Raw genomic sequence first — 24,737 nt, 5'->3', positions numbered from 1 at the left:
GGAATCCGTCGGCCGTCCTACTCAGCGCCTGGAAGCCGCTCTGCCCTACGATCGGATGGAGCGCTTGGATCGCCCTTCTCAGCGCCTGGAAGGCGCTCCACCCTACGATCGGATGGAGCGCTTGGATCGCCTGGATCGCTTGGATCGCCTGGATCGCTTGGAGAGGCTGGATCGGCTGGAGCGGCTGGATCGGCTGGAGCGGCTGGATCTGCTGGAGCGGGAGAATCCGGCGTCGAGTGGGGCTGTTTCTAGGCAGCCGTCACAGAGGCCTATCATCCTGCCACCTACCACGGTTGTCGTTAACTTAGGCGAGAGGATCTCACCACCCGCGACGGTTTCCGGCTACGACTTGCAGCGGCACCCGAGGTCGCAGGAGGAGGTGCGGGCGCCGCGTTACCAGCAGCAGCCGCCCGCACCCCTGACAACGCAGATGACCCAGCAGATGCGCGAACTCGCCAGGCAGTTCCAGCAACCCATGGGCGACGACGTGGTCTCAAGGACGGAGCGGGTCATCTACGAGGTCGTCCACAAAAAAGAGTCTGCCACTGACGCCAGCGAGGGAGCGGCCTCACCAGCTCCGGTAAAGTAGAAAGCGCATCTCAATCTTCGCGGTGTCTGCTGTAGTGTGGCGCATCGAGTCGCGTTTGACTTGGATGACATAATACGCCTCTCCTTAGCGCAACTGGCTTTTTCCTCACACAGTTTCAGGAGCCTACAAGACGTTGCCATTCCCGTTAGGTTCTCAAAAAACGAGCGCATCAAAATCTTGCTCGCCGCTCAGAGGTTTTGACTGCTCTCTGCATGCTGCATATTGCATGCGACCTGACCGGCCGAGCGCAAATTCTGTCATCTAAAACGCCATCCATACACGTAGCAATTAACTGATGTAGATGTTACCAGGGAGGGGGAATCGGACTCTCGATTCGCGTCCTTTGAAGCACCCAAAGCTGTCTTTGTAGGCATGTTGCGTATTTTGTGGTTGAAAATACGTGCCATCTGCGAGGTTAAAGATTGCTTGTGCCGGTTCGCCAAGTACTGAGGACGTGTATTCTTGAGATTCCTGCGCATTGAACGCAATGCCGGTTCTACATGGCGCGAATGTCCCGTGAGAATTCGCAGATTAGGCACCACTTGTGCGAAAAAAGGCTCTATTCTTATTGCTGTGACAAATTTTAAAATGTTTGCAACAGTCCAACCTCTACTGTGAACGCTGCTTGGCAGTCGGCAATTTGTCAGCAATGAAGGTACAAAAAGTTAGCAGGGGCTTAGCCCGGCTATGCCAGGATATACGTAGCATGAGCTAAGGTTCAGCTGGTTGTTCTTCCGTTTCCTGGTTGTCTAGGATTAGCTGATTATCATGCTTACTGCTGCTGATTGATTGATTGTTGGGTTTAACGCGCCGACGCAACGCAGGCGATGAGGCGCGCCGTAGTGGAGGGCTCCGGATTAATTTTGACCACCTGGGGATCTTTATCGTGCGCCGAAATCTCGTACACACGGGCGTTTTTGCTTTTCGCCTCCATCAGAAAAGCGGCCGCCGCGGCCGGGAATCGAACCCGCGACCTCGTGCTCAGCAGCGCAACGCCTTAGCCACTGAGCCACCGCGGCGTGTGCTTACTGCTGCCAAAACTATTTCCAATGCAATGCAATGCAATGCAATCCAGTTCACTCCAGTCCGGTCCGTTCTGGTCCAGTCAAGTCCAGTCACTGGTCCTCGCGCATGCGCAGCACTGCTCTCCAGGAGCCACGCGAAACGGCTATCAAGTGGCTCTGGCGCAGGGACAGACTCACTACTGCGCAACGGAGGCGCACACCTAAGCACTCGCCGACGCCAGTGTGTGTGCCGCGGCTATGACGTCACTCATCTGGAATGCGCAGACCGGCGAATGTGCAGACCCAGTGCTCTACACACCCGTACTCCAATGGGATTGGATTTTCAATCCAAGCGAATGCAACCCAAGTTAATTCAGTTTAATCCAAATCCAATCCAATTCAATCTAATGCTCCTCGCGTTTGCGCAGCATGGCCTACAAGGTTCACGCGAAACTGCTAAACCTCAGCCAGTGTTGCTTACGCTACAAAAAAGGCTGTTCTGCCGCATGAACGGTGCCGCAGCTGCGAGTACACAGGCGAAATGAGCACTATGTGTAACGGGCCGAAGACCTTCTTTCTGAAATTTAGCTGACGGTGGACGTTTCTCTGGACACCTATAGCCTTTGGTAATTGTTGTTAGTGTTGACAAAATCAACGTAATCGATTTTCATCTCTCGACAACAGATTCGGCCAGCGCAATCGGCACCCAGTTTCGCGGTCCGGCCCCCGCAGTCGCCGGGCTTGGTGCGGCCCCCACAGTCACCTGGCATGATGATGAGGGGCCAGCAGTCTCCAGGATTCATGATGAGGGCGCCGCAGTCGCCGGGATTCATGATGCGTGGCCAGCAGTCTCCAGGATTCATGATGAGGGCACCGCAGTCACCGGGATTCATGATGCGCGGCCAACGGTCGCCGGGATTCATGATGCGAGGCCAACAGTCACCCGGCTTCATCATGCGGGGCCAACCGTCGCCGGGATTCATGTTGCGGGGCCAGCAGTCACCCGGCTTTATGATGCGGGGCCAGCAGTCGCCCGGATTTATGATGCGAGGCCAGCGGTCGCCTGGCTTCATGATGATACGCGGCCAGCAGTCGCCGGGATTCCGCATGCGGGGGATGTCGCCCGGAGGAGGCACCCCGGGCCGCCAATTCCTTCAGCGCGTACCATCACGAGTGGGCACTCCCAGACTGGTGGGTATTTCGCCCAGCCGGACACCCATGACAACGCTGAAGGGCGGGTAAGTCTTCCGGACGCCCCTTATCTCTTTATTCCAAGTCTTGCACACCGAAGGGACGACGTATTAGGCCTGTTTTGAACCGTTTGTCTGCATCTCCTTGTTAGCCCAGTCAGAGCTGAAGCCCGGGGTTTGCCAAAAATCTAAGTCTTTTTCTGAGCTACCTTTCTTCCGATAGCGAACTTAGTGCGGAAAGGTTTGGTATTGTCGATTCTCTTTGGTGTTTATTATTGGATCACTGCTTTGTCCGCGGCTTATGCTTAGCACATGCATGGTTTTTAGTGCAAGCTATCCCTTTAAAGCTTATATATATTTCCGTTTGTTTATATTTACGTCTTGCAGTTGTCCTGCGGGTTTTTACTTTACGTATATTGCTCACTCGTGTGTTTGTTAGCCTGCACAAGCGGTACGGTATGAAAACGAGTGCGGTCAGACTTGCGCAGTAAAAGACTGTTCCCCCCACCCCATACCTTCTTCCGCCAACTATCTTAACATTCTGTCCTATTTGTTTCGAGCGTTTACCTTCGGAAACTGATTCAGCAGTACCTCGGCGTAATGTGCAATCCAGTGAAGCGTATTGATGAATCGATCACGGCCTCAGTGTTGTCTGTTGCGCTTCAAACTTCTACGCTAAGAATCAGGGTAAAACTATCGGCATTTTATTTTCTAAACTGTGTAGTTCATCGTGAAAATTACGGCGGTGAACAAAATATAGGGTCGCGTCTTTTGAGTAGGCTTACAATTCCCGCCGTGGGGGCCACTTTTCAGATGCAGGTGAAACGCAAGAACGCCGTGTGTCGAGATTTCGCTACCCATGTGGTGAAAAATAATCCGGAGACCTTCACTACGGCACGCCCGCCTCACAGCCCAGGGGTAGCTTCGACACACTAAACCGCACAATCAATCAATCAATCAATCAATCAATCAATCAATCAATCAATCAATCAATCAATCAATCGGTCGGTCGGTCGGTCGGTCGGTCGGTCGGTCGGTCGGTCATTCGCTCAGTCAGCCAGTCAGCCAGCCAGTCAAATGAAATGAAATCAAATCAATCGATCAATCACCCAATCAGTCAATCAATCAATCAATGAATCAATGAATCAATCAATCAATCAATGAATCAATCAATGAATCAATCAATCAATCAATCAATCAATCAATCAATCAATCAATCAATCAATCAATCAATCAATCAATCAATCAATCAATCATTCATTCATTCGATCAATCAATCAATCAATCAATCAATCAATCAATCAATCAATCAATCAATCAATCAATCAATCAATCTACCAATCTTTTGAAGAGGCGAAAGTACTGTGCACACTTCCACTTGCCTGCCTGTCACCTAAGTGGATATGCTGGATACAGGAAGTTTAGGTTCTGTTAATTTATTATTGTTTTGTTGGGATATTGTTGTGGTCTTTATGCTTCATTGTTACGCTATTAAATCTTATTTTTGCTTTTTAGAGCTCAGCTGAGTTAGCTCAGGGAATCCCATCGTTCTCTTTTCTTTCGAAGTTCTGCTTTTACAGGGGCCACCCATCCGAAATTCTTATCGGTTCCGATGGCATACTGCGGCCGTCCCGTCCGCTCAACGTCCTCGTTATTACTGCGCACAGCCTTGTTTCTGCAATCATGAACAAATTCGACCAACAAGATGTTTTATTGAGCTGCCCTACTGGTTACTCCTTACTCTTTATGCTATGGACCAGGGAAGTCTCCAAGCGTTTGGTCGTGCGGTCCGTTAATCCGCTTTATAAGTTTCATCTGGGGACACTTTTCCTGTAGCATGATGGGTTTAAATCATATTGGCGCGTTACGTGAGTGAGCAACACTTGAGCTATGAAGCCCGCCGTTGATGGAGTGCTAAGGATTTGTCTTTCTTGGACCCAAATGGGGACACAAGGGCACTTTCATTTTAGGAATTCGAGTGAGGTAATCTTTTCGTAGTGGCCGTCTTTTGGCTTCTCTTAATGGGTATCCTCCTTTGAACATGTTTTTTTTTATTGAGGTATTATTTGCTCTCTTAAATTTGAACATTTTATTTATTCATGTATTATTTGCAATGTTGCATCTCTAAAATAATTGCCATGCATGACGTTTTCCGGACATAACCTGGGAAACTCGATGGATTCGGTCGCAGGCTGGACTCAGTCTCAGTTGGTGTGCCGGTCATATGATCGTTTATCCCATTCTTTTTGTATCAGGGTGCTGACATGTGACCTCACTGTAGGGGCTAATGTATCTGTGTTATACTACTCTAATAATTTGCAAATACACCGCCATGTTCTAGTACTTAATCAAACTAAGCGTTACCTTACACATGCGCACCGATTGTTCAGCTATAGCGCGGGCAAAGCAAAGTAGATTTATAACACCCTTGACCTGCGTGAAGGGGGGACGGACCAACCCGTTCGACCACAGTCATCCTGCCTTGAGGACTACCGTATTGAAACGAATCTAACGCGCATCTTGTTTCGCTAAATGTAGCCTTCAAAGTGCTGTGCGCGTTACAATCGGGCTCAAAACTGAAACATGCTTCAAAACGGATTCAAACACTAACTCCTCCCGGAATCTAGATCAATCCGATCCGAAACAATTCGTCAACATCAAGTATATAAGTTTGTGTACCTACTCTGCACATTCCTCAATGGGCATTATGAAGGAAGGTCAAGATGCTTGGCGTAGCAAAAGCTTTTCATGTTCCCAGCTCCAGTTTTAATGCCAGAGAGCGATGGATAACCACGTTTAAGAACAAAAGGTTTTAGCGACCATAGTTTCATGTGTCCAATACTGCTCTGCCAAATACTTGGTGTCATGCATTTCAGATCTGCGCGGTAGAATCGGCTTCAAATAAAGTAAACTTATCTACGCGTTACAATCGGGGGTGCTCTAGAATCGTGAAAATACGATATGTGCGGTCTCCCGTGCTACCGTCGACTTTGCCACGATAGTTCAAAAAATGTACTCATTCTTTGGTCCCTGATTGCACTGCTCGGGGAGGTTCCGGAGAGGGAAGTGAACACGGTGTTTGTGTGGTTCACAGGAAATAGTCACATTTTGGCCCGGAACCTTCCCAGAAGGCCACGGGAAGAAATGGGGAGGGAACCCGAGTTCGGCACGCTGACTTACGTTTTCGAGAGTCATACGTACACCTGAGGAGGACGCTTGTAATATGCAGGGAATAGAACGCGCCGCTACTGGGTTGATGTTGACGTAATATTGTCGTCATCGCGTCGCACTTAGCAACGCCGAGATACATACAGCGTTAGGATAGTAAAGCGAAGCTCTCTTGGCCTTACTTGCGCCGTAGATCCTAACACCAGACCCACTGCAGCAAAGCCAACTTTATAACATCTGGTACATTTTAGTTCGTGAACAGAATTACACGTATCGTGCAGTTCAACCACCCAACTAAAACTTGCCCCGGTGTCGTAGTCACTGCATTTTATGAATTGGAACGCATCGGTAGCATGCCTTGACTTGAGAAGGTACAGATGGGCAAAGTATTTCCTAGGCAGCTTTTACGATTAAAATATGGCTGCCTATAAGGGAGAATTGCCCATATATCATCGAAACGTTTGTTTGCGTTTCGTTATAACTGACTGTCGGCGCATTCTTTGATAAGTGCTTTGTGTGTCCTATTTTACTGCCAAACTTTTTCTCTATTGCGCTCAGCCTTTTCCTAGAACCCGTTAGCTTAAGATTTTTGCAGCAAGGGAACAACGTAGGTGCAACGCATGACTTTTGGGCGGTGATTTTTGAAGTGCCAGAATGAGTATGGCGCGGTATTTACTTCTCTGCTAGTGTACCTTGAGTTTCGTGTAACAATGATCGTTCGCAGAGGTAGTGCCTTTACAAACATCCGGCAGTTTCAATTTTTGTTGCTCATTGAATCTTCCGCTGCATCCTGCTTGCACCGCACTCAAACGTCCCTTACTACACACCCGCCCCTCCGTTAACAAAAAAGGCTGTGTCTAGGGCGCCATCCAACGGCACTATTAGCACACGGCTAAAACGAAGTCCAGTTGTGCTTTTGGACGAAAAAAGGCTGCATCTGGCGCTACTTCGCCCTCCTTTGGCGAAACGTAACGTAAACAAACTCAATATAACCAGCAGAAACAATAATTTAAAACACCGAAAACCAACCTAAGCTATCAAAATGTAAAACATTGGCCGCGTATCTGCTCCTTTCGTTGCAAATGCCGTCAAAAGACGATAGTCTTTATCGGCTTTTGCGAAGTAAATCTTCGCTTTCCCGCTCACCTCTCATGTTGTTCCTTTGCGTCGCGCTCCTCCCAAGGTAAAGACGCCAAAGGTTTGCTTAAATCATTTTAAATTTCCCGCGTTCCACTGCTCCAAACCGGGTGTCTCGATACGAACGCTGCCGTATGGCGAAGACGCTCGTTAATCGAGGCGCCCTACTTCAATGTTTATAGAACCGCGTTTCCCTACTCCACGTCCGTTGCAAGCAGAACGTGGAACCTATCTAGTGGAACCTTGCGTAACTGTTGCCGGTTGATTTTTTAAAATGGCGCCAGAAGCTATAGTGGCGCGGGCGACAGCAGGCGACGCCGGAGTGAATTCTTTTTCTGCAGTTGACGAAGTATTTAATTTCGCAAAAGTCAAGCATGTTTGATATTTTATAAAGGAACACTGCAAATATCACTTCTGTATTGATTAGTTGTCTCATATTTGCGTAATGTCTTGTTCTTCTTCAACAATGTTGACAAGTATGAACATTAAACCGGACATAGACGGTAGATTTAGCTTTGACTATATCAGACTATTGCGCAGTCATTGTTTTGCTTTGGCCGGGTGGCTGAATCGAGTCACATTCAGACAGACAGACGGACAGAAAGACAGTCAGACAGACAGACATACAGACATACAGACAGATCAAAATTTCTGGGTTTAAGTAGCCCAAGAAAGACTATCGTCTTTAAAAAACGGGTGGCAAGAGCTGCACTAAAACCGCAGCCCGTGAGAACATGAAGCTGGGGCTGAACCCCTACACCCCCAAACGGCAGACACTGTGGCTCGTGTCAGCACCGTGTTAAAATTCACGCATGTCCACGAAGTGAATCATGACGAGTGGGCGAAGCATTGGGGATCGTTCCTACCGTGAATCACCTGTGGAATTGCCCACTCGGGCATGTAAATGAGTGACAACGCGTGTGTACAGTATGTACAATTCCAATCCACTACAATTCATCCCAGTCCAATCCAATCCATTTCAATCAATCCAATCCAAATTCAAATCCAATCCAATCCATTCCAATTTAATCCAATGCAATGCTCCTCGCGCATGCGCAACACGGACTCCAAGGCCCGGACAAAGCGAGATCTACGGTGCTTCGCTGCTTAAGTTTGAGTCGGCCGCACTGTAGCCATAGCTGTAGCGCTGAGTGTTCTAGACACTGTAACGAAAACGAGTTTGTGCCTGACTACCACTGATAGTGCAGGACAGTCGAGCCTGAACGCGAAGACGACACTATTGACGCTTTCGTTTTCGTCGTTGGGTTTGGGGTACAGAAGATGCAGGTGAATGATTGGAAGCGGTAAATGGCAGAGGCCCAGAAAAGTTCTCACGGAGCAGACATCTTATCAGGCCGTCAAGTTTTCTGCTTTCTCCGCATCAATAGCAATAAAAAAGTGATGCCGCTGTAGGGGCCGCAACTTGCTTGGTTTCCTGGAATAATTATTTCACAACGTGGTGCGGACAGCGCATGCGCATTGCTTGTTGCTGTCTGCAAACAGATTTTTTCGTATTGACCTACAGCAAAGTAATGCAGTACTGCTGCATCTGAGCGCATAAGAGTGTAATTGGGATGATAACGCTAATTTGTCGGCGGCTTGTAGGCGGCCGAACTGACGTCGTTCTTGTATTTTTTTTTTCTGTAACCATAGCGGCGACGGGATGAGCCTCTTCCCCGAGCGGTCGCTGATCATGCTCTTGGTCTTCCTTTTCATCTTCGTCCTCGTCGTAGTCATACTGGCCGTGTCCGGAATAAAGTTTCCCGGTAAGTGGGCGGCCAAAAAAACTCAAGATTTGGTGAAAGTAACACCTTTAATAGTTAGAATAGCGTAGACAGAGATAATTCCTCCGACAGAATTTTGAAAAAGACGAAGAACGTTAATTATTAAAGTTTCTGAGAGACTATCCTAGATGGCCGCTAGGTATTCCATATTTTCACAAAGATGACCTGACAAAATTTTAAAAAATATGCATCTTACGTATCTATCCCAATGCCGAAGAATAATTAAAAAAGTCCGCAAAAAATACGTTCAAAATCCAATAAAAAAAAGCTGCAATGACGAACCGTGTAACTTCCTGCATTACCACAAAAAGTCAGATTTCGGGGAAGTAACCATTAATCTTTAAAATAGCGTAAGTGTAGATAATTGGTCGGGCAGAATAAAATAGTAGAATGTAAAATATAAAATAATAGAAATACAATGAAAATAATATAGAATAAAATAAAATAATATACTTACACACCTCCTCCAATACGGAAGAATAAACGAAAAAGTCCGCAAACGAACGTTCTAAATACGAATAAAAAATAGCGTAGCCCGACCAATGGTATAACGTCACGTCACTGGCCAAAAGACGCAAAACAAAACTTCAAAAGATCTTTCGCTACTCATACCCAAAAACGCCCTTCTCTACGAGATTTCGGCGCACGTTGAAGATCTCGAGGTGGTCAAAATTAATCCGGAATCCTCCACTACGGCGCGCCTCATCACTGGCGTTGCGTCGCGCATTAAATCCTACAATCAGCGATATTTGGCTGTAACGAACTAACTCTAGACAAGCAGCATAAGAGTGCTACGCATTTGTAGGCAATCCTATGAATTCCTGTAGATTTTTTTACTGCCGCCTCATTAGCACGCTAGAGCTGTAGGCGCTGCTGTAAGTGACCTCTAGCAAGCCTGCCTGGAAATTTCCAATAAGTTCCGGCAATACACTCCCTTCTCTTTCGATTTCTGAAAGGACACTAAACGAATATTTTTGTCTTGAGACTGAGTCGCGAATTTTACAACGCTAGCGAGAAATTGTTGGGCAACGAAAGGTACTTTTCTGCTTACGAAGTACAGTTGTTTCATTGAGGCCATTTTCGCATAGTAGTTTCTAATATCAGAAAAAAAGGGAGTGCTCCAAAAGGCATACTATGCAAGCTAATAAAAAAATTCTTGGGTATTGTTGGCGGTGATTTAAGGATGCCGCATAGCCAAGGAGGACGCTCGTTTTTAAGGAACAAAAGCTCATTGGAGGGAACTTGGGCTCCACAAGAACTCAAAGAAAACACAAGCAGCGTATCAGCAGTCAACTATGGGACGTACGCAGACTGCCATCGGCGAAACGGATGCAACGGTGATTGCCTTGAGAGAATTTATCCGCAGGCGTTAATGCTTCGTGAACTATGGAGTCGCATCTAGAAAATTAGTGATTAAAGAAGACAGTCTGTGCGAATGACGACGGGGTGATACACTGTTTATATCAAATAACATAGCCTGCACGACATACAAAACATAAGATTGTAAAGCGCGCTTTACTTGAAACCCAAACGACAGCAGGGCGCTCCGAGACGCTGGCGACGACACAAAAGTAAACAAAGAGAAGGCTTGGATTGCCAACATCATGTAAATGTGAAAATAAGGCGCAACAAGAAGACAAGTGTTTTTGATTGATTGTAGGGTTTAACGCGCCGCCACAACGCAGGCGATGGGGCGCGTCGTAGTGGAGGGCTCCGGATGAATTTTGACCACCTCCGGATCTTGAACGTGCGTCTAAATCTCATACACACGGGCGTTTTTGCTTTTTGCGTGCATCAGAAAAGCGGCCGCCGCGGCCGGGAATCGAACCCGCGCCCTCGTGCTCAGCAGGGCAACACCTTAGCCACTCAGCCACCGAGGCGGGTAAGACAAGTGTTTTAGAACTTTGCATTGTGGCGTGGTTCTTGCGCGCATATGTCATGTTTCTTAATGTAGCGAGATGGGGCGTTCACAAAATTAAATTCGCATCACACATCGTCGGGCACAGCAGCAATACCCAAAAGCACTCTTATGTTGGCCTTCGATCCCTCGAAGAGATTGCCCCCCCCCCCCCCCCCCCCCCCGCCGTACTGCCGTGTTAGCAATGCTTTCACTGGAAAAAATTAACCACCCACACCAACTTTAGGTTAGTCTTTAACCTTGTCTCACAGCACCTGTTACAGATTGTGTTAGCCCAACTTCCCAAGCTCTGTTGTCCTTTCCTGCCATTTCGAGATCGCTGACTGATCGAGGACGCTCGTGTCCATAACCTTTACTCCTTGATCATTCTCTGCCCCAGCTTCTAAGTGCTACCATCTTCTCTCCTATGAAATCGCATTACCCCCCTCTCCCTACAGGTTACATCGATGAGCAGGGGATAGTTTCAAGATTCGTTTGAACAACGGGACCGCTTAGCTCAGACGGTACATGGTACCTCGTACAGTGGCACAAGCTGACCGGAAGAACACGCAGAACAGTTTCTGCTAGTCCCAAGTTTATTGTTATTTCTTTGAACCTTTACAAAAATTGACAAACCTCCGAACCACCTGCGAGATCTAAGAACTGAAGTTTCGTACTCCGCCAGCCGCATATTTTATTGCAACCCCTCAAAACGTTTGCCGATTTTTGCCTAGATTGTACTTTCAAATGTTGGGGTTTCACGCGCCGATGCTACTCCAGGGCTGTGAGTTGCTCCGGAGTGAATGGCTACCAATTACTTCAGAGCACCTGGGGATCGTGAACGTGCACCGATATGGCTACACACGTGCGTCTTCGTTTCTTGTCTGCATAAATAAATCGCACCGAAACAGTTCATTGAGAGATTCAAGCTCCGCAGCGCATTGCCTTTGCCGTAGAGCCACCGCGTCGGGTCGAGCTCATTTACCTCGATGGTCCCAGTTTTTCGCACTCTCGTGCGCAGTGCGCACCCGCATGGGTATGGGATTTCGGCGCACGCGACCAAAGCTAAGCGGTCTTTCTTAAGCGTCTCCTACCTCACACGTCAAAGCCTAGGGGTTTTCTTGGTCCGCAAAGTCACATTTCATGTTTTTCGCACGCGCAAAAGTTTCTAGAACTTCTCCTTACAGATGCATAATACCAAAATATACATACAATGCACTGGTCAAACTCACAAAAGCGGTCGCTAAAAGCGTCGCTCTCAAGCGTACTAGTGCAGGGGGCAAAAATATAACGCAGGTCGGTTAGTTTATTTTTTGTATCATATGCTTTGTCTCCTTGTAAATTCCAAGTGTAGTGATTTGGCTGGCTGCTGTTCGGTGGGCCCAATGCACTTTGTTTATTGATTCCGGGCTCATTAGGTTCATGCGCAGTACTTCGCGTTGCCAGGATAGCGACACTTTGTTTTGAACCGATATGAGGAGGTAATAGAACTCGAGAAGCATGATCCTCCTGTTTGTGTGTTTCGTATTCTGGCCGCGGACAATGGTTTAAAGAGGGCCATGAAGACAGAATACAGCTCACCCGAATCTATTCCAGCAATGAAAGTTCGCCAAACCGAGAAAACGCAAGAAATATTGAAAAACTTTCAAATTTCGCGCTATCATGACGCGTTATCGGCAGTAGTGATGTAATAGAGGGCAGAACTAAGCACTAAAATCAGCGTATTTAACTGCACGTTAGAATTCAAGTAAAACGTTCAATCGGGTCCAGAGGCCCCGCTACAATCGTCTAGCCACGTTTTTAACGGTGTCTTTCGCCTGCGGCCGCCATTCCCACGAACAAGATTTCGTGACGTCACAGAGAAATTACCAGAAGGTGGTTGGAGAGTCGCCCTGCTTCAGTTGCCTCTTTCCTTCCACCAGATCTACTTGTCCGTTGAGTCTTCTTCTACTTTCATTGTCCGTCTCTAGGTTCCCCATGGTGGTCCATCAGCTGTCAATTTTCCGCGTTGCAGCTGATTCACCCAACTCCACATCTACCTTTTATTTTGAGGTAGGATGTCTTCATTCCGAGATCGCTGACTGATCGAGGACGCTCGTGTCCATAACCTTTACTCCTTGATCATTCTCCGTTTTATGGCTCGTTGAGCTGACCTTTCCCTCTTAAGTTGCCCAGCAAGTCCCGAAGTTTCGGCGCGGCAAGAGATCACCGGAAGCACGCATTGGTTGTATTTTTTTAGTAAATGAAGGTTGCCTACTGTTTGCGGAATGCTCTTCAGCCCACAAGAATTTTACGTCTCATTTTCCTCTCGTTGTTTGGGTATGAGCTCAGAACTTGTTGAAGATAGTTAAAGTCCCACTCTGATAGGAGGCACTTTGTGCATGTCTATTTAATATTCATTTGGTGTTGCTTAATCATACTACAAGAGGCTTTCTGGGTACAGTTCTCTGAAGCATTCTCTGCAGGTCTTCTCTCGTTTCACAAAACGTAGGCTGAACCCGAAGCTTCTCAGGTATTCTCTAGTCTTTTCTGACTTTTTCCCAGCCAACCTCTCAATGCTCCCTCGAGGTATGTTGTAAATAAATTCGGTGAGATAGTGTCCTCTTGCCTGGCGCTTCTTATGGGGTACGTCCCAATTAGTCGTGAACGTGCCCGTAATTCTATCCTCCAAGATCAGTGCGTATACATTTTAAGGCGTGGTTAGGCTTTACCACAGTGCACTTGAGTAACCAATTATGCGGCGAACAAAGCTAATTCGTCGAATAATGGCAATGTACTTACCTACCAATCAACTATGTGATTACGGTGCCACCGTAATCCCCCGCTTCGTATATTTCAAACGTGTTGCTTTTAGATGCGACAGCATCTCATTCACTCGCCTTGTCCCTCCATACGGCGTTGTCCATTCACACCCCTCCCCCATTCTCCTCGCCGCGCGAGCTGCGCTCTCCGCCGCTCACCCCCTCTCCTCTCCGATAGCGAACACTCTCTCGCGAGGAGCATTGGATTTGATTCGATTGGCTTGGCTTGGCTTGGCTTTGCTTGGGTTTGGATTGGATTAAAGTGGATTGTGTTGGATTGTGTTGCGTCATAGCCGCGGCAGGGGGTTCACGGCGCGTTTCACGCGATGGGAGAATCAACCTAACGGAAACAACAACGGAACCCCCTACGCGTCGCATCTACACAGGGGTTCACGCGAGGGGAGGTGGGAGTAATTGCACATGCACCCGCTACACATGCACCCGCTGTCTCTCTCTGGGACACCGGGCTCACCAGTGCCCCCAGCATAGTCCTCCGGCCAAGTGCCGCCGTTGTGCCGCCCCTCTACCACCTGACCCAAGCACCCACGTACGTTCTCTGCCCTAGCGCATTCATTGCGAGGTGGACACTCCCCCCTGTCTTGACCCTACCTGCCCCTTCCTCCTCGCAAAGCAACGCGCATGTGCTAAAGCTGCGTTTGAACGCTGTATAGCTTTGCGCGGGGTGACGTGGGACACCCCCTCCTTTTCGTCTTCTAAACCGGCATCTGACTCACCGGTCACATCCCCACCGGTCTTTTTTTAGAGCGTTAATTTTGCCACAGGACATAAATGAGGGGAATGAGTTGATGATGAGGAAAGGTGATTAGATCAACATGAAAATGTTCGCGTCGCGTGTAAAGTCTTGTACAAGCCAGCGGGCTTGTACTGAAAGGACTGTCGGTGCCACCGCCCGCTTCCTGCAATGCTACACCCTCATTTTCTTTGATTGAGGAGAGCCGTCACTCTTTGACCTCCGGCTCGCTATGCTCGAACGCCAGCAGCAGGAAAAGCAGATTTACTCTCTCTCCGAAACACTTAAAACAACCACCACCTCTCTTACCTCCCAACTTGCGCAGCTCACTGAGTACCTTGCCACATTCACAACTACCTCTGCAACCCAACTCATGCCTTTGGTAGACTTAGTCGCAAGCACGTCCACCGCCCGATTGGTTCAGCTCGCTACCTCCATTCTCAACGTTCTTACCGCGCTGAGTGCGCAATCAGGGGCGGTATTCTCGTAACTGTCCCTTTTGAAAACGTCCCTTTTGCGTCCCTTTCATCGTGACGTAACTTCCGGTTAAGAGGTGGACGTTGGCAGCATGGAGGAAGGTTCGCAGTAGGTTTGTTGCGCTTGCGTTACGTCACTTCCGGTTGTTGGCTTTTAGCCAATCAGGTCTCGCCAAAAGGGACACTTTTGAAAGGGACGCAAAAGGGACAATACTCGAGAATACCGCCTCAGATTAACCCAAGTCATTTGCTTTCATTGCTGCTACCAGAGTCCGTCAATGCTTTAGCGTTGACGGACTCTGCTGCTACTTTACAAGATTCGCTCCCGCCGGCTAATAAAAAGGACTGTCCTTCTACATCTACCTTGACCTAGATGTCCAGTGTTGAGGACCTGGAGGCAGTGCCGTGGAACTGGCGAAACCTACGCAATAATAAGACGCCGCTCCAACAGTACCACCTTAACCGCCCTTTTCTCCCTCATTTTCTTCTGATACATGAGGCCTGGGCCACTTGTACCCTTCCAGGTTACCGCGCCTATCATGCCGCTACGAGCACGCCGCTACCGTCCATTTATGGGCGTGGCGACATGCTCGTGGAACCACTGGATATACCCTCTACCCTTCCGAAATATTTAGTTGGCGTTTTCTATTATGATCCTTCTTTTAAAATGGCACTGGCCCTCCTCTCTTTCTACAACCCCCCTCTAACTAACTTCCTCTTTATTCAGTGCCCTAGGCAAATTCCTGCACTCACTTCCGTCCACCACCAATCTGATCCTTGGGGGTGACTTCAATGCCCCTCACACTCTTTGGGGCTACCCACAGACTCCCCAACTCGGCCGCCTTCTCCACTGTCTTGTACAGGAGCGCCACCTCACCCTTCTTAATACTCCTGGCTTCCCTACCAGAGGCGGCACTATCTCACAGCGGTCCACAACACTCGACCTTACTTTCTTTTGAAGGCACCTTCTAGTTCAGTGGCGGGTGACAGCCGAAACCCTCCTCAGCGACCATTTTCTGATACATCTTTCCATCTCGTTCCCCACATCTTGCGATTTCGCCTCGTCACTCAATTGTCTGGGACGCCATCCGCACGGCCACGACGACATAGCTTCCCACTCCTTTGAGTCGTATGGCAACTGGACGTCGGGAATTGGCGCGGCGCTTTCGAGCATCAGTCGCCGTGCTCGCATCCGTCATCCGATACAAGACCCTGACCCTGAATTTCTCCGTTTATGACGCTGCCGTAAACGACTCCAGTGCTCCTTCCGCTCCCAACCCCAAAATACTCATCTCGCTTCCAGAATCGATGCTCTACTAGACGAGATCGTTGCCCATTGCGCTTCTCTCGAACATTCTCCATAGCGTGCTCTCTCTACGACAATCTTGACACTGCTTTGCACTCACGATTTGCATGGTCTCTTTTTAAATCTCTCCTAGGCACTAAGCCCACACTTGTTCCGACTTTAGCTAAAGTTCCAGCTCATACAACACCCTCCGACCTTTTTAACCAACTAGCCTCTCTTTATCTCCCGCCCCCTCTTGCTATATAGACTACTCGGGTGAGCCTAATTCTGATCTGTACCGTCCTTTCACCCTCCGGGAGCTCGAGGCGGCCCTGGTTGCAAATGCTACGCGTTCTGCTCCTGCGGAAGCCGCCATCACATACACGGCTCTCCGCAACCTCCCCGACCATGCGAAAGAGTTGCTCCTCCAGATTTTCAATCAGTCCTAGGACAGTGGCTGGCTACCCAGATCCTGGACTTCTTCCCTTATTACCATGATTCCAAAACCTGGAAACCTCCATCCACCGCTAACCTTCGGCCTATATCCTTAACGTCATGTGTTGGTAAGACCCTTGAGCGTATGACTCTGACTCGCCTCTGTTTCTCGAAAAGAGGGACTTTCCTCATGCTCTCATTGGATTCCGACGCCATGTGTGCTCAGGATATGCTTTTGCTTCATCTGCACACCTTTCTCTCTCCCACTCCCACCCAAATCCACGCTCTCGTGACCATCGATGTCCGTAAAACCTTTGACGGTGTGTGCCATGACCATACCCTGGCACAGCTTGCCGCAATGTCATTCGACTCCTGCATGTAATATCTCCACTTCTTGCTCTCTCCCCGAGTGGCTCGCTTTCAAGTCGACTCCTATCTGTCCGACCCCCACCCCATCACTCGAGGCACTCCTAAGGGTGCTCTTTTTTCTGCTACCCTTTCCAATATTGCTATGACTCCTCTCGCTTCCCAACTAACTAAAATCCCTTTTTTCTCATCCCATCCTTTACGCCGACGATATCACCCTTTGGTGTTCGTCTGGCACTCCGGGTCACGTGCAGAGTACCCTCCAACGTGGCTTGGATCTCATCGACTGTTATCTCACTGCTGTTTGTCTTTTTCTTGCTCTGGAAAAGTCTGAGCTCCTCCTTCTCAACCATTCCTTTTATGTCTCCATATTTCTGGTTGTTCCATTCATGTCGTCACGAAATGCAAAATTCTTGGCCGTCCTTTGCATGCAGCCAAGAACACACAATCCCTACACAGTGCCGTCGCGACCTGCCACTCGGAAACCCACATTCTGCGTCATGTGGTCACTCGATGAGCGGGTCTTTATGAAGCTAATGCCTGCAGGGTTGCTCACGTGCTCGCCCTGACCAAGTTCTTGTACTTTATCCCTTACACCTCCAATATCAACACTCCAATATACCCTTAAGACCGCCATAGTGGGACTCACAAGGCAGCACTGAACCTCCCTATCACCACTTCTACTGATAAGCTTTTTGCCACGGGCCTCTTTCATTCCCTTCGCTTTCTCCTCAATCTCCATCGTCATTCCAAGCTTTCTCGGCTCTTCCTTACCCGTCAGGGTCAGTGGTTATGGTTCAGGCGGGTATATCTGATTTCCGTCTCCCCCGTTATTCTTCACAACGAAATTTTGGCGTCCAACCATCGTATCCTCCCTTTCTAGTCAAACACGTCCCCCGTCTTTCATGCAGCTCGTCGTCAGCCACAATGTGACTTTTCCTTGCTGAAGTACACTAAGCACAACACTTCAAAGGAACTACTGCAACAAGAGTTCTTAGACATCCAGTTCAGGTATTCCGGACGTGCTACTTACTTCACAGATGGTTTTAAAGGAGAAAGGCCTGTGGGAGCAGCTGCAATTGGACCTAATTACGAAGAATGCCAGCGGCTCAGACCTGACGCTAGTATCTTCACTGCCGAACTGCATGCCATACCGCTCGTTTTAAACAAAGTTTGCACTGAAAGGACACCGCAGTCAATCATCTTCTGACTCTCTCAGCGCACTAGCAGCCCTGTGTTCAGGAAACAAAACCAAAAATTCGCTGGTCCAACAAGTGCTTAACCAACTGATGGACTGTAGCAAAAATCACTTAGATGTGAGCTTCTGTTGGGTACCGAGTCATGTAGGAATTGACGGCAATGAAAAGGCAGATGCCCTCGCAGCCCAGACAAAAGAGCTCGAGGTGACAGAAACTCGTTTACCCTACCAGGATTACAGACGGAGACTAAAATTATCAATAACGAAAAAGTGGCAGTCTGAATGGACAGAACTCAGTGAAAACAAGCTCCACCTTGTGAAGCCGCACCTGAGAGAGTGGCAGAGCTGCAGACATAAAGATTTGTAGAGGTGGTGTTATGTCGCCTAAGAATTGGGCACACGCGCTTGACCCACAACTTCCATTTGCTGGGAGAAGACCCTCCAGAATGTGCGCAATGTGGAAAGCGCTTATCGAGTGTCCTAGTTAATTATCGAGTGTCCTAGTTACGAAGTCCTAGTGTCCTAGTGTCCCATCGTTTTCTTTCATCCATCGAGTGTCCTGGTTACATACTTATCGAGTCTCCTAGTTACGAAAACAAGCGTCGTGAATTTTTTTCCCACTTTTATGCATTTCACATTCTATTGCACCCTGTTTTACCGCTAGGTGATGAACCCCTGGTTCCCTTGAAAAAGGTTTTTAAACTTTTGAGTGCCATCAAGCTTTTAGAGAAACTTTGATTTTACCATGTTACGTCATTGTTACATGAGCGGTTTTTGAGTACACTCAAGCTTTTACAGAAACTCTGATTTTACCACTTTACATGCTTTTTACATGAGCCTTTTACCGTAGTGTGTTCAAAATATATCACCTTGTGCCTGGCGCATTATAGCCAAATTTGGCTGCTGCTCCAATAAAATTCAAATTCATTCATTCGTCGTCATGCGGCCGCGCAGCATCATTCTCCTCTTTTCGCGACCCAGGATACTGCTTACACAGATGCCTCCTTTGTGGCTCCCCGAGGCTCGTGTGGTTACGCTCTGTACCACCCTCACCTTGCTGAAGCCTAAACCCACGCTAGCGGCCCGTACCTTCACGCTGCGGAAGCAATTTCTTGACGTTCTCGGCATTGCACATGTCCTTCAGTCCTTTGCTGCTCTTCCCCCCCGTCCCTGAAAAGCTTTTCTGACTCACGCCGCTATTAAGCACATCAAAATCGCTCACTACCCTCTACCCTTCAACAGGAGGTCGAACGAGCTGTCTCTGCTCTTGAGCCATCCATCGTTTTCTTCTGTTGGGTCCCTGGACATTCCGGGATTGACGGCAATGAGTTGGCGCATCAACTCGCCCGCGACAGCCTTTACCGGGCACCGTTGATCCCCTGGCCCGGGCCCGCGGAGGACGGTGAGAGGCTTTCCCAGCACCGTACCATCAAGGTCTACGTCAAGCTCCGTCTAGACAAACGCCTCTACCCGCCTCCTCACTCGTCACTCACAGTAACGGAGGCTCAACTCCTCCGGCACATCCAAAGGAATGCTCTGATCCCTCTCTCACGCCTATTCCTCTATCGCTACAGATCCGGCCTCTTGTCCCAAACTGCCCCACTGCCTACGGTGATTTACCTCATTGGCTATTCAACTGCCCGGTGGCTCAGCTACCCGAATCGTACCCCTTCCCATCCCTTTCCATCACCACCTGGACCAACTGGCTCAGCTCTGAAAGGGATGAACAGCGCAGACTGGTCGTCCAGGAGCTCGACATGCTCTGTTCTAGCTTCGGCCGAATAAAGGTCTTTTCTACTCCACTCCACATTAATATGTGATGTGCGCTGTGACATTGCGATATGCGGGGCGTCATGCTTGCATTGCGTGATGCGGCTCCGAAGACCGAACGTTTCATCAGCCGGTCACATTTCATTTTTGGCTGCTTGGATTGGTCATTCGAGTGCGCTGTGGTGAAACTGAACCACGAGATTGACTTAAAGTGTACGCCTTTTCCGGCTCCCGTTACTGAATCAAGACTTTTCGTAATATGTAAATGTCATGTAATACCATTCTAAGTTACCTCAATGTACATCTCCATTTCTCATGATTGTGATTCACTACTGGCGTTCATAAATACAGCCTGTTCGCTCGTTCCTTCAAAATATACTGCAACAGTGATATAGCCTTATTGCCTTTGACACCTCCAACTATTACGTTTTTGACATTCTCCCTCCCCTATCTGAATACATCTAAAACAGTGTTGAGCAGAGTCAACTACATACTCAGAAAAGCCTCCTCAGCCCTTTCATTGCCAAATTCGAAGCCCTCGGTGTTCATACCACCGCAGAAGAGCTCATTGAAGCTCACCTCGCCAATCAAATCACCGTACTCTCAAAACCCACCACTGGCGCTTATAATTTTCAGAAGCTACGTATTTCCCCTCTAGACCACCATCTTCTCCGCCCCCCACCACCCGATAAACCCACTACCTCAACAAAACCTAATTATCAAACCAATACCGTGTGGTATGGGTCATACTCCGACGATCCTCCGCACGCGGCTGCCGTGTAGACGGTGCCGGCGTGAGAGGCAGGCAAGAGACAAAGGCAACCGACGCCAACCTCCAAGGGGGGTTTATTCCCAAAAACCTCCCTTTGCTGGCTCCGTCTTCTTGGTCATCGACGGGTCCCGCGTTGCTCTAGCGGCCGGAGTCGTTCGACTCCTACGCTACCGGTGGACGATGGTCGGTCCAGGCTCGAAGGGGAAGACGGCGGGTCGCTCCGCCGCCACACGCACGCCGTCTCGTCCGTTGGTCTCGTCCTCGCTCGGAGCGGCCGCCCGCCGCCGCCGAGCGCCACAGCCAAAGTCTTCGCTCTCAGCCGCCTCCCCGCCTAAGCGACTCCGAGCTCCCCGTCCCAAGCGCGCCGGTGGCGCCATCTCGCGACGCATAAGCGAACCCCTCTATTCTTGCCGTGGCCGTGCCGAGGCCACGTTCTTGCCGTCTTGTTGCGCAATATGGTCAATCCCCCACTATCATCATCGACGGACGGCCAGAAGAAGACGACGTGAAGAAGACGACGTTGTTGGCGCTCGGCAAGCGCGCTGTCGCTGTTCTTAGGAACCAACGAGTTCGTGGCAATAAAGCCAATTCCTTCAACCCTAAACCACCAAGGTCCATCGTCCTATCGGTGACATTCTGAACCGCGCGGCCCTCCGAGCGCTGCCGCGTACCGAGTTGAGATCGTGGGCAGCCACAATCCCCACACTCCTCCTCCCTAAATACTCGACGCCACCCGCATTGAAACGGCGCCGCGAATCACAAGTCAATTCCTAACCCCAAGTTACGAAATAAGCCAACAAACGTCATCCCCATGCCAGTTCACCCCCAATTTTCTCCATATGATGCCGTATCCACGAAGCTCGGCCTGATGAGCGTGCCACGCGTTGCACTGGTCCGAGTCTCACGGTTGGGAAGCACAGCAGGTTGGCAGGTCCAGAAGAAGCCGGCAGCTGCAGCCGAAGAATGCGGAGGTCGCTTCCTGACGCGACCTCTGCTCCCAGTGCAAGGCGTTCTCCCCAATGGCGGGTACCTCGGCCTCCTGGGTTCCGTGGCTGCTTCGGCGGCTGGTCCTCCCGAACGGCGGAATGGTTGCCCCGCAGGGCGCTGCTCCGGGGGTGCCGGAGTAGCAAATGGCGACAGCTCAACACACTGCGCTCGGTGGTACCTTCACTGGCCGGCCCCGCCGGGTGGTTCAGCTGGTCCGTCTTCGCTGTCCATGGCGGTGGCGACTGGCAACTGGCGTGACTCCCGTTGCCGTCCGTGCGCGGAGAGCTCCGCTCTCACCCCTCAATGCTAGCGATTCCGATTATTGAGGAAGGGAGCCGCGTATTTCCGCCAACTCCTGTCACTGGCGAGACAGCCTACTCGGATGCAGCTCATCTGACATAACACGGGTGGTGGCTTCTAAATAACCGTTCAGGTTTTCTTTGGCCAGGTGCGTTACTCGGCAAAGCTGCGTTAGCGTCAAGCAGGCAGGGCTCCTACAACTCACTTGCAGCAATGTCATCTGCCGGCGCCAACCGCCATATTAGCGGCTTACAGGCGCGCACTGCCACACGCATTCTCAAACACCCTAGGTCGCAACATTACCATCTGAGCGGCTTACGGGCGGCCTCACACACACACACCCACTCACTCCCACAGTAACGCTCGTCTACGCCCACGGACTATCTCCGATCGCACCATACAGGCGGCCGTAACGCCAGCGCCCACCGCGGTACAAGCGGCTTACGGGCGCGGCTCTCCGGTGATAGTCGCTTCTGACGATCGCCTCCCGAAAAAAACGAGCCCCCTGCCGAGCCACGCGAAGCTCTTACTGACCGAATGCGATCTCGGGCGGTACCTTCTCCACCTTTCCGACAACGAGACGCAAGCACCCACTAGCGTGGAGACGATTTCGTCTCCCTTCGCACCACCCGTAGCAAAAGGAAAAGACTGATCTTCAACGTCCTCCTCGCTCTTTGTCAACGTCGCATCGGCCAAGACGAAGCGCTGTAGTCACGGGTTTACGATGCGAATTTGCGCACTCCCAACTGCTGCATCCTTGTAGGTAGAGTCGGCCGCACCATTCGGTGCTTGGGGGTCAATCGCTTCCGCCGGCGCGTGTGCGCGGGCACGGCGCGGCGGGGGAGCCGACCCGCCGCCATGCTGACAGTAAGCCTAGGTGCCTCCGGCCTCCTCCCGTCGCTCCGCTCGTTGGCATTGCTTGCCATCTTGCCTGTATGCGCCTCAACAGCGTTTGCAGTCGAGGCATCACGTTGGGGCGCCAAATGTGGTATGGGTCATACTCCGACAATCCTCCGCACGCGGCTGCCGTGTAGACGGCGCGGAGTGAGAGGCAGGCAAGAGACAAAGGAAACCGACGCCAACCTCCAAGGGGGGTTTATTCCCAAAAACCTCCCTTTGCTAGCTCCGTCTTCTCGGTCATCAACTGGTCCCGCGTTGCTCGAGCGGCCGGAGTCGTTCGACTCCGCCGCTACCGGTGGACGATGGTCGGTCCAGGCTCGAAGGGGAAGACGCCGGGTCGCTCCGCCGCCACACGCACGCCGCCTCGTCCCGCTCGGAGCGGCCGCCCGCCGCCGCCGAGCGCCACAGGCTCCTCTCCGCAGCCGCCTCCCGCCTCCCCGCCGAAGCGACTCCGAGCTCCCCGTCCCAAGCGCGCCGGTGGCGCCATCTCGCGACGCGCAAGCGAACCCCTCTATTCTTGCCGTGGCCATGCCGAGGCCACGTTCTTGCCGTCTTGTTGCGCAATCCCGCGCAAGCCGCGCGGCCCTCCCAGCGCTGCCGCGTACCGAGTCGGGATCGCGGGCAGCCACAATCCCCACAACCGAGAAACATGCCCCAAAAATTTCACACTGAAAGGCGTTCACAGCGCGCACAATCGTTACATCGGTCAACTCAGCGGAATATCGGCGGCATGATGCCCCCACAATAGATTCGCACTGTACTTCCAATCTAATTCGACGCAACTTCTTGACCATCCGTACCACCAACCCAGCCACGACAGAAGAAGCGACAATAGCATTAGCGCGAACACAAAAGTGGACCCCTCCACAATCATCACCGATTTTAAAACGGCAGTTCAAGATTTGGCCTCCGTATTTATTTCGTCTCAGGCACTCGTACTTCTCCAACAAGCACCCCCAACTCACCCCGTACAAACCAACTGGGCTCCTGCGCATGCTGGCCTCATGGGGAGGAAGGGGGGTGAAACCGGGATTTCATCGTCTCAAAGCGGTCACTTGAAAATCCCAAGAAAGGAACGGTTTTAGATCATACAATACACGCTCCGATAAGGAGTACAGTAGTACGCGTTCATCTCCTCCTAAACCGTGTATCGGTTGAGATCATTCGTGGATGTGTTTACTTATTTCGCGAAACATCTTCGCAATGGGTTCGTTCTTCGTTTCCACTTTAGTTCTTTCAAGGTTTGATCATCGATTGTACGTAAAATGGACGCACTTCTAGCGGAGATTTCGACGAATGTTTGACGCAGGTTTGATGTCATAGCTTCCGCGCTTCTTTTTTTTTTTCGGCCCTTTCACCCTCACTTGGCTCTTTCACTTACACTTTGCACTATTTCGGAGTTCCTGCTCCGACGCGAGCGGCGATATGTGTTTGTTTTGGCGATAAGCTTGGTTGCTGTAAGCTGACTTTCCCATGTTAGCGCGCGCGGACGCCATTAAATCCCGCCGCGTTTGTGTTTTCCCTTATCTCTCTTCGTCTTGGATGCGCTGTTTCCACCAGGAACATTCCCCAACTTGTCCACTTCGTCGCACTCATTAAATCGTATATCATAGCCATAGATGCTTCGGCTTAAGCACACGCATCGCGTAATCAACTGATTCTTTCAATGGTAAACAATAATGTGCGAATAAACACACGCATTGTGTGAAACGTGCGACCACACCAATTTTTTACGGCTCAAATCTGCGTTTACGACTCGACAAAGCAACTGAGTAGTTCTGCACCCAGCTGTCTCCAATTTGGCGCAAAGCGGCCGCTTCATCGATATTTTAGGGGAAGTGACGTAGAAAGAATACCTTTATTATTGAACCTTTGAATATCCATGTTGTGCGCGGCGCCAGACTTTCGCAAGCGGTAGTGCTTCCCG

The sequence above is a fragment of the Haemaphysalis longicornis genome, unplaced genomic scaffold, assembly GCF_048455015.1.
Source record: "Haemaphysalis longicornis isolate Haplotype H1 unplaced genomic scaffold, Haemaphysalis longicornis Haplotype H1 scaffold_3, whole genome shotgun sequence".
Lineage (NCBI taxonomy): Eukaryota > Metazoa > Arthropoda > Arachnida > Ixodida > Ixodidae > Haemaphysalis > Haemaphysalis longicornis.
The sequence above is the reverse complement of the archived record's forward strand: the minus strand, read 5'-3'. Positions refer to the sequence as shown.